Genomic DNA, 10,641 nt, shown 5'->3' with positions numbered 1-10,641 from the left:
GGCAGAGCGCGCAGAATGGTTACATGAATTTTAAAAAAAATTCGTTGGTTGTTTACCCATTTGTTTTTTTAGAATTAAATGATAAGCTAGGATACATGTCATTTGGCACGGGCAGTCAATTTTACGAAACGCCAAAATGACTTATTTTAAAAACTGTGCAGCCATTTTGGCAGAGTTGCCTAACTTTGTCACGATGAGAAAAAGCTGATGTCAAGGACATTCCAAATTTGGCGAAACTCATATGGCCATCAGGTTTCGGCCTATTTGCCGAAAAAAGTATATCTTATCAACATCCCTGTGTAAACGTGTTTCGTCTCAGAGACATGAAAATGACACTTTCGCAGTCAGTCAACACCAACCGAAAATGACCGAGATGGTAACCTCATGCTAATTTCTTGAGAATTGAAGATACTAACTAGGTAACAGTGGAACCCCTTTAAGAGATCCACACATCTGAGAAAATCAGGTCTTAAAAAGGAGGGAGTCTTAAAATTGGGGTCTTCTTCTTCTTGGCGTTCGCAGAGGTTACACGATCAGTCCAGCACTGGTGATAAATGTTGTCGTTTTCTCCAACTCCTGCCGTATAGTTTGGTCTGCAAGGGAGTTGGTGACGGCCACACTTCTTTTCGTTCCTCATCTAGTAAGGGACATCGCTTACAGGGCTTATGAACAAAAAATGCGAAAAGACAAGGTCGTAAAAGGGAGGAAGCCCTTCAATTGGGGGGGGGGGGGGGGAGGAAGGGGAGGAGGAAGGGGGGGGGGGAGGGGGGTGTCTTTAAAGGGGCCGGGTTCCACAGACTGTGCAACCGAAATAGCGAAAGAGGTAGTTCACTGAGTGATGCAGTGAACTTAAAGCGTATAATGACGACATGCCGGGTTATTCTGAAACCCGCAGCATTCCACTCACCGACACATCCAAAGCTGTCGCTGATTGAAATCAAGTCTTTAAAGATACACTTGAACCTGCCTATAACGACCTCCTAAGGGACCGACCAAAACGGATCGTTATAGTCAGGTTATCGCTATGGCAGATGGATTATATAGAAAACTCGTCTGGTACCCTTAGGAGTGGTCGTTTTGTGCAGTTGGTCACTGTCGAGAGGTAGTCGCAAGGGCAGGTTCGACTGTGTTCATCATACAGTCGTCTCCAGGGTTTTACATGGGTTGTGACCATCCCTCCACTTACCGCAACCAACACGGTTGGCCTAGTGGTAAGGCGTCCGCCCAGTGAGCGGGAGGTCGTGGGTTCGAACCCCGGCCGGGTCATACCTAAGACTTTAAAATTGGCAATCTAGTGGCTGCTCCGCCTGGCGTCTGGCATTATGGGGTTAGTGCTAGGACTGGTTGGTCCGGTGTCAGAATAATGTGACTGGGTGAGACATGAAGCCTGTGCTGCGACTTCTGTGTTGTGTGTGGCGCTCGTTAAATGTCAAAGCAGCACCGCCCTGATATGGCACTTCGTGGTCGGCTGGGCGTTAAGCAAACAAACAAACAAACAAACAAACAAAAACCCCTCTACTTAGACAGATGCCAAAAATCAACTGCTTGGCTGATTTCTGTGCAGCGTGGGAATTGTTTCATTGGATTGATTTCTTAACTGACAATCTGCGAAATAAATCCGTTCCAAAAGGACTATTCTGCACAGGATCAGCAACCGTGATAAGCCATCGGCAGTGAATAGGCCTACACTTCTCGTGAACCACAGGCGCCAGAAACACTGAAACCTAAAACTGAAGCTATACTTTTGCGGTGTAGCTGGTTGCCTATGCCGCAACTAAGCTTACTTCTCATTTGTGAAATAGCCGACGGGTGCGCCTCTACTACAACAACAACACCTTACTCCCTTTGATATTTTCCATTACATAGATAGTGGAGTGGATTCCCCTTGTGAGACCTCCCAAATCGGAGAAAATCTTGGGCGGGGATGTAGCTCAGTCGGTAGCGCGCTGGATTTGTATCCAGTTGGCCGCTGTCAGCGTGAGTTCGTCCCCACGTTCGGCGAGAGATTTATTTCTCAGAGTCAACTTTGTGTGCAGACTCTCCTCGGTGTCCGAACACCCCCGTGTGTACACGCAAGCACAAGTGCGCACGAAAAAGATCCTGTAATCCATGTCAGAGTTCGGTGGGTTATAGAAACACGAAAATACCCAGCATGCTTCCTCCGAAAGCGGCGTATGGCTGCCTAAATGGCGGGGTAAAAAACGGTCATACACGTAAAATTCCACTCGTGCAAAAAACACGAGTGTACGTGGGAGTTTCAGCCCACGAACGCAGAAGAAGAAGAAGAAGAAAATCCGGTCTTGAAAGGGAGAGAGGGAGAAATAGAGGTTCATTTTACAGATATTATGAACAGATAATTTGAAAACTAGGGTCTTAACTAGGGTCTTTACACTCAAGTTACGAGATAATAGTCTTCGTGACTTTAAACACATTGGAAGAAACACAGATCAGTCTCTGAAGCGGCCGGGTGATCGATTACCTAGATCTACCTACATGATCATGGATACAGATATCAGTGAGTGGACTTTAACCCAATATCGTCTGTATGGTTCCTATGCTTTGTTACTCTTTTATTTTTGGTTTCGTTTCACCTTTCAAGCTTCTTTTTGTTTACATGACGTACTGTTTCAACAGTTTTGTCTCGTTTCTTTTGTCTGGTTCTTGTGATTGTTTCTCTTTCATTGAAAGCGGCAATTCACTATTTTGCTTCTACTTCTTCTTCTTCTTCAGCGTTCCAGAATTTTCTGGTTACGTGTGAGCTCGTTTACCCATTTGGGTTCCCCACACTATACTCTGAGAGCATAGTCAGCTCACTCCGCTTTCGTTGAGTAGGCATGCTGGATATTTTCGTGTTTCTATAACCCACCGAACTCCGACATGGATTACATGATCTTTTCCGTGCGTACTTGGTCTTGTGCTTGCGTGTACACATGAAGGGGGTTAAGTCACTAGCAGGTCTGCACATAAGTTGACATGGGAGATCGGAAAAATCTCCACTCTTAACCCACCAGGCGGCAGCGACCGGGAGTCGAACTCATGACCTCCCGACTAGGAGGCCGACGTCTTATCACCACGCCTCTGCGCCCGTCGATTTTGCTTCAATGTTGTTGGTTTTTTTTAGCATTTTCTAACATGTATCTTATCAGTTTTATCTGGTTTCGTTTGTCTGGTTCTTGTGATTGTTTCTCTTTCGTTGAAGACGGCAACTGATTCACTATTTTGCTTGCAGCTTGAGTGTTATCATGTACCGAAAGCTCTCCGTGTCTGTTTTAACATTTTCTAACATGTGATTTAGTGACAGTACAGGACAGACTGCCTTTAATCAGTGTTGGCAAACACACATCTACTTCGCTCAGAGTTGGCACACCACTTCAAAGCAGCTTCGCGGAGCCTTCCCGCGATACGTCATTGACAGGCTCATTATTTCAGGGTCTTCATGTATCGGTGGTATGTTAACGCCAAAAGTGATAATTACTATGCTTACATCATACAATGCTGATCACTGATATTGAAGCTCTGATTACGAATAACACTGCTGAAGTACCGATATCTCGCTAACATAGTGAAGACTAACACTTAATTAATGATGCTAATATCAGCAGGGGTAAAATCAGCCAAACGTAAGACACATAAAAATCCCAGTCACAGTTATGATTACTATTTTTGTTATCGCTGATAATAACACAGATCACCGCTGAAACACATACTCCTTCTTGCGTACACAGAGGCCCCCAAAGGCGGGGGGGGGAGGGGGGGGGGTATCATCACGATCACGGGAAGGAAAATTTTAGCTTTCACGATCACAGTTACCTTGATTTTTGTTTTCACGATCACAAACACCTTGACGAATAGAGGATCATAGAGTGATACAGCTGTGAAAAATGTACGTTGAAAATAAAATGCTTTGCAATAATGCCCATCACGATCACGAAAACAAATGACGATCACGATCACGAGACTTGATTTTTTTGTCATCACGGATCATGGGCAAAGTCCCATCACGATCACAGAAATGGAAATTTCGGCAATCACGGTCACAGAAAGGTAAAAAAAAACGCCAATCACGATCACGATTTTAAACCCTTTGGGTCCCTCTACACAGTTCGACTCACTGCCGTCTCAGGTATGGTCAGGATTTTACATGGGATAAGACCATCCCTCCAGTTGGTCACATTTGCAGAAATGAATAGTGCTCTCTCTGCACAGTGGACATTGTTTGATGTGTGACAGGGGAGGCTACCGCTCCTTTCACAGCAAACTCTGCACCCGAGTTGTTGGCCTTTAAGTCAACACCGGTGGATTGTGGAATTCTGTTTGTGATGGGTCTGGTGGTTTCCGATAATTGTCTGTCAGCTTTTGTAATCCCCAGCGATGACATGACTGGGAAATTTAAACTGTGCAACAGAAACTCGATCTTCTCAGCTGAGCTCCTTGCCATCTGCATGTCGCTTGTTCATCTCAATCTCAAGAACACTCCTCCTCAAAAGATAGCTATATTCTCTGACTCCAAAGCAGCCATTGAAGCATTAAGATCTAACAAAAGATCAAAAAGACATGATCTTGTCATTGCCATAAAGGAGCTGGCAAATACAAACAAGTCGCGTAAGGCGAAAATACAATATTTAGTCAAGTAGCTGTCGAACTCACAGAATGAAACTGAACGCAACGCAACGCAGCAAGACCGTATACTCGTAGCATCGTCACTCCACCGCCCGTGGCAAAGGCAGTGCACGTGGAATTGACAAGAAGAGCGGGGTATTCGTTGCGCTAAGAAGGATAGCACGCTTTTCTGTACCTTTCTTCGTTTTAACTTTCTGAGCGTGTTTTTAATCCAAACATATCATATCTATATATTTTTGGAATCAGGAACCGACAAGGAATAAGATGAAAGTGTTTTTGAATTGATTTCGAAAAAAAAATTTTGATAATAATTTTTATATATTTAATTTTCAGAGCTTGTTTTTAATCCGAATATAACATATTTATATGTTTTTGGAATCAGCAAATGATGGAGAATACGATAAACGTAAATTTGGATCGTTTTATAAATTTTTATTTTTTTTTACAATTTTCCGATTTTTAATGACCAAAGTCATTAATTAATTTTTAAGCCACCAAGCTGAAATGCAATACCGAACCCCGGGCTTCGTCGAAGATTACTTGACCAAAATTTCAACCAATTTGGTTGAAAAATGAGGGCGTGACAGTGCCGCCTCAACTTTCACGAAAAGCCGGATATGACGTCATCAAAGACATTTATCAAAAAAATGAAAAAAACGTTCGGGGATTTCATACCCAGGAACTCTCATGTCAAATTTCATAAAGATCGGTCCAGTAGTTTAGTCTGAATCGCTCTACACACACACACAGACACACACACAGACACACGCACATACACCACGACCCTCGTTTCGATTCCCCCTCGATGTTAAAATATTTAGTCAAAACTTGACTAAATATAAAAAAGGAAGCGAGATTAACCTGGTCTGGTGTCCAGCACACGTGAACGTGCCTGGCAACGAGAAAGCGGACAAAGCCGCTAAAGAAGCTGCCCAAGGCATAGGCGCCTCCGAGGTAGAACTGCCAATGTCTGCTTCTGAGATCAGTAGCCTTACAGACTCTCTTCTCTGGAGAGAATGAAGGAACAAATATATGCACACGGCTATAAGCTCTGGCTGGCTCATTCGGGAAGCCCCATCAAAACAGATGAACACATATAATGCATGCCCACGTGTAATAAAAAGGATTAACCGCCTAAGGGCAGAAGCTGGGAACTACCAATTTCTAGAGCTTAAATGCACCTGTCAATCCGACCTCACCATTGCTCATTTGACTTTGGAGTGTGATTTGAACTCATGCCACTTTCAACCCCTGACTCAGTTTATAAACTCAAATAGAAATATCCTGCCAAATACCTCAAAGGAAAAATTAAGCTATCTTTTAAGTTTTAATAAAGACCTTGGGTGGCAAGGTCCCAAACTTATTGCTGGACTTATGCACACGCACACACTTGGTCCCTGGATATGAAGAGACATTGCTGCGGCTGACGCCATTGCTTCTCATACAGCTACTATATATTTTTATCAGAACTTTTAAAAATACCATTTTATATCCAAGTATCTCTTAACACACTTTTTAATTAGATGAGCGAGACTGTGCGGGGGGCGGGAGGGTGGTGAACCACTGTACATAAAGGGAAAGTTTGTGTGCGTGCCTGTGTGTGTTCTTAATCTAAGACAAATGTCGCCAACGTTTTTACAGAGTGACGTTAAATAAACGATTTTATCATCATAAGATTGTCTGTATGTTCATGGAAACCTTCGGGTTTGCATAACAGTTTTTATAGGGCTAAGAAATTAGCGGCTAACATTTTCAATCCTGTTTGATTGCACTTCGCCTCCCGAGGTGATCGTAGTGTTTCGGCACTCGGTTACAGATGAATCGATTTTGTAAAGGCCAGTAATATAATGGCTTTTAAGAAAATAATTCATCAACAATTTCGAATTGACCACTGCAACCAGGCAGGGTATTTAGGGTCAGGGTTGTGTCCTAGTGGAGGTGTGCTTTTATCCCATGTCAAATCCTGGCCTGCTATGAGATGACGAATTGCCGAACTGTTTACAGGAGGAGTCAGTCAGTGTGCCTTTAACCGATTATAACCGATGTCGATAACACTGTACACTGTGAGAGGTGTCCGTACATACACATGGCTTACTGGTAAAGCATCATCTTGCAAGATATTCAGTGGTCTTTCAGTGGTGTTCTTTGTATCAGTGACAAATGATTACAGAGATCACTGTGTTCTTTGTCTCTTTTTACATTTAGTCAAGTTATGACTAAATTTTTTAACATCGAGGGGGGAATCGAGACGAGGGTCGTGGTGTATGTGTGTGTGTATGTGTGTGCGTATGTGTGTGTTTTTGTGTGTGTGTGTGTGTGTGGTGTGTGTGTGTGTGTGTGTGTGTGTGTGTGTGTGCGTGCGTGTAGAGCGATTCAGACCAAACTACTGGACCGATCTTTATGAAATTTGACATGAAAGTTCCTGGGTATGATATCCCCATACTTTTTTTTCTTTTTTTGGATAAATGTCTTTGATGACGTCATATCCGGCTTTTCGTGAAAGTTGAGGCGGCACTGTCACGCCCTCATTTTTCAACCAAATTGGTTGAAATTTTGGTCAAGTATTGTTCGACGAAGCCCGGACTTCGGTATTGCATTTCAGCGTGGTGGCTTAAAAATTAATTAATGACTTTGGTCATTAAAAATCTGAAAATTGTAAAAAAAATATTTCTTTTATAAAACGATCCAAATTTACGTTCATCTTATTCTCCATCATTTGCTGATTCCAAAAACATATAAATATGTTATATTTGGATTAAAAACAAGCTCTGAAAATTAAATATATAAAAATTATTATCAAAATTAAATTGTCGAAATCAATTTAAAAACACTTTCATCTTATTCCTTGTCGGTTCCTGATTCCAAAAACATATAGATATGATATGTTTGGATTAAAAACACGCTCAGAAAGTTAAAACGAAGAGAGGTACAGAAAAGCGTGCTATCGTTCTCAGCGCAACTACTACCCCGCTCTTCTTGTCCAGGGCCGGACTAGGCGAAGAGGAGGGGGGGGGTTGCCAGTGGTGGCCCAGGGGGACATCCCCCCTGGCGGCAGGGGCGGATCAGTTCATTTTATGACCGGTTTTTTTGAAAAGTATATTGTAAAGATATGGGTGTGAAGGCGCGAAGCGCCTAGCTTGCTAGGGGGGTCCGGGGGCATGCCCCCCCGGAAAATTTTGAAAAAAAGGATGCAAAATGGTGCAATCTGGTGCATTCTGAGGATGATCATTACCAGTTTCAGGCAGCAGATTTTGTCACTGATTAATACCCCAAAAATTGAAACTCAATGTAAAATAAAGAAATGCATACCTCATTCAATATTTTTTTTTTTTGGCTGGGGGGGGGGGGGGGTCCGGAAACCCTAGAACCCACCACACCCCCCTCGTTGTGGGGGTCAGGGGGCGAAGCCCCCTGAAGCTGACGGGTAGGTCATATTCTGAGATTGGAAAATGGTCGCTCCTTGCATGAAACGGCATAAAATAAGCAATAATAAAAAAAATTTAAATAAGTAAGGTACATGTTTAGGCTAGGGGGGGGGGGGGGGGTTGCGCAACCCCCATAACCCTCCCGGTAGTCCGGCCCTGTTGTCAATTTCACTGCCTTTGCCGTGAGCGGTGGACTGACGATGTTACGAGTCAGTATACGGTCTTGCTGCGTTGCATTGCGTTTAGTTTCATTCTGTGAGTTCGACAGCTACTTGACTAAATGTTGTATTTTCGCCTTACGCGACTTGTTTCATTTTTGAGCAACTTACGTATGTCACACTAGCTCAAAAAGTTTGAATTGTAATTAGTTATTTAATAAACAAAGAGAAGTAAGCGCTCTAAATGCATACTACATGTGCAAGCCAATAGAGTAATTGAGAGTTATTCGGAACCATTCTCCTGGCACCTGAGAGAATAACAAGCATTTGTTTGTGATAAGCTAGCAAAATATTGGTTATTTAGTGGCATTTTTCTTATCACTGTCAGTGATTGAAACAACATTACGATGATCTCCGCAATTCTTACTTTTGTCGCTAGTGTATCGTCGTATATATATGTGATGGGGCTACTGGCGTTTGAATCAGTCCGTGTATAGGTTATTAATGTTCTATTATTGCTAATGACCCTGACTCGATTAAACGTTTTTAATCATAGCAAACCCCGAAGCAGTACAGCGGCGACGGAATTCGTCGCATCAGAGTCATGTATTACAGGCACATGATATAGTTTTGCGCCAATGAACGATTAGGTCAAGTGACTGACCTTCCCATTTTTGCGCGCCATCAGTTCATGTCCAAAAATAATTGTTGAGGCGGCCTATGAGGACATAAAACAATTACTTGTTAAGGTTTTTGCTTACTAAGAAGATTAATTTACAAGATTGCCAAACCTAGTACAGTCGAACCTGCCCCGGCCTAGCGACCACCTCTTGATAACGACCACCTGCCCGTTACGACCACCCAAAGGGATTGCCGACGAGTTTTTCTCTATTTAATACACCTGTCCTTTAACGACCATCTGTCCATTAAGACTGCTTTACGGTAGTCCCTCGGGTGGTCGCTCAGTATTAACAGGTTGGACTGTATATGACTACACGTTATTTGTTGTTTTTAACTTGAACCAAAACCATGTACGACACTTTGACACAGATCGAGGCAGACATGACACAAGTCCGACCGCGCCATGCAGTTGTCGATTTGAATAACGATGACTGTTGAGATCTGTGTCAAATGTCATATTTTGCCGTGGCCAATAATACAAATACAATTTCTATATCGATGGATTGTAGTCAGAGTTCCTTTCATTTATTTATTTGTTTACCAACGCACACATGCATGCATTCTTCCGTTCAGTTATAGTCTCGGTCAATTGATGAGTATTAGTTGGACTCTTTCGTCACATGGCTCAAAGAAGGGAAATCCAATGGTCAATCGATACATTATTTATTAATTCAATCATTCGTCGTTGTTGTTGTTGTTTGTTGTTTGTTGTTGTTTGTTGTTGTTGTTGTTATCATAGGTTTTACTCTTTGTGTGCCCCATCTCCCCCCCCCCCTCCTCCCTCCTGTGTGACATAGGTTAGCCGAGACTATAAAAGGCGAGAGTGAAGGCAGATGTAAGCCGAGACTCCTCACGTTTGGCACACGGACAAGAATTCTAGGATTTCTCATTGTGGTGTTGTTGTTGCTTCTCAATGGCCGTGTGCTTGATGTCAGCTTTTCTGGGAAAGGGACTTTCCCAACAGAAACTACACGTAGATCATTGTTATGAAAGCTGTCAATTCTTGTTACCAAATCTCGCAGTAGTTTCAGTGTTTGACTGATTCAAAAATGATTGAATTAAAAAATAGAATAGAAATAATACTCCTCAAAGTAACCTAAAACTAGCACTGAAGCTATTACAAATATTAAACAAAAAAATATATCAAACAGCTAGTCTTCATTATGTGCAAGTTGATAACTTCATTAATTTTCTCTGTTTTTTATTCGTTTCATCAGTTTTATTTCTTTTTGTGCTTCAAACAACGCTCTCGTCGAACCGTAAAAAATAAATCTGATTCATATTTGAAAAATGGTCGGAATTTCATACATCTACCCTATGACTGTGTCGACAGCGCAAAGTCTGTTTTCTCTCACGCTCAGACTGGGACTTGAACTACTGGGTCAGTCTAGAGACACCCCACGGCCGCGCAAAGGCAGTAACCACTATAATACAGACCCCATGTTGAGGGCCCCAAAGGGGGGGTATCATCACGATCACGGGAAGGGAAATTTTAGCTTTCACGATCACAGTTACCTCGATTTTTGTTTTCACGATCACAAACACCTTGACGAATAGAGGATCATAGAGTGATACAGCTGTGAAAAATGAACGTTGAAAATAAAATGCTTTGCAATAATGCCCATCACGATCACAAAAACAAATGACGATCACGATCACGAGACTTGATTTTTTTGTCATCACGGATCACGGGCAAAGTCCCATCACGATCACAGAAATGGAAATTTCGGCAATCACGGTCACAGAAAGGTCAAAAA

Source organism: Littorina saxatilis, linkage group LG2, assembly GCF_037325665.1.
Source record: "Littorina saxatilis isolate snail1 linkage group LG2, US_GU_Lsax_2.0, whole genome shotgun sequence".
NCBI classification, from domain to species: Eukaryota; Metazoa; Mollusca; class Gastropoda; order Littorinimorpha; family Littorinidae; genus Littorina; species Littorina saxatilis.
Note: the sequence above shows the minus strand (reverse complement) of the source record.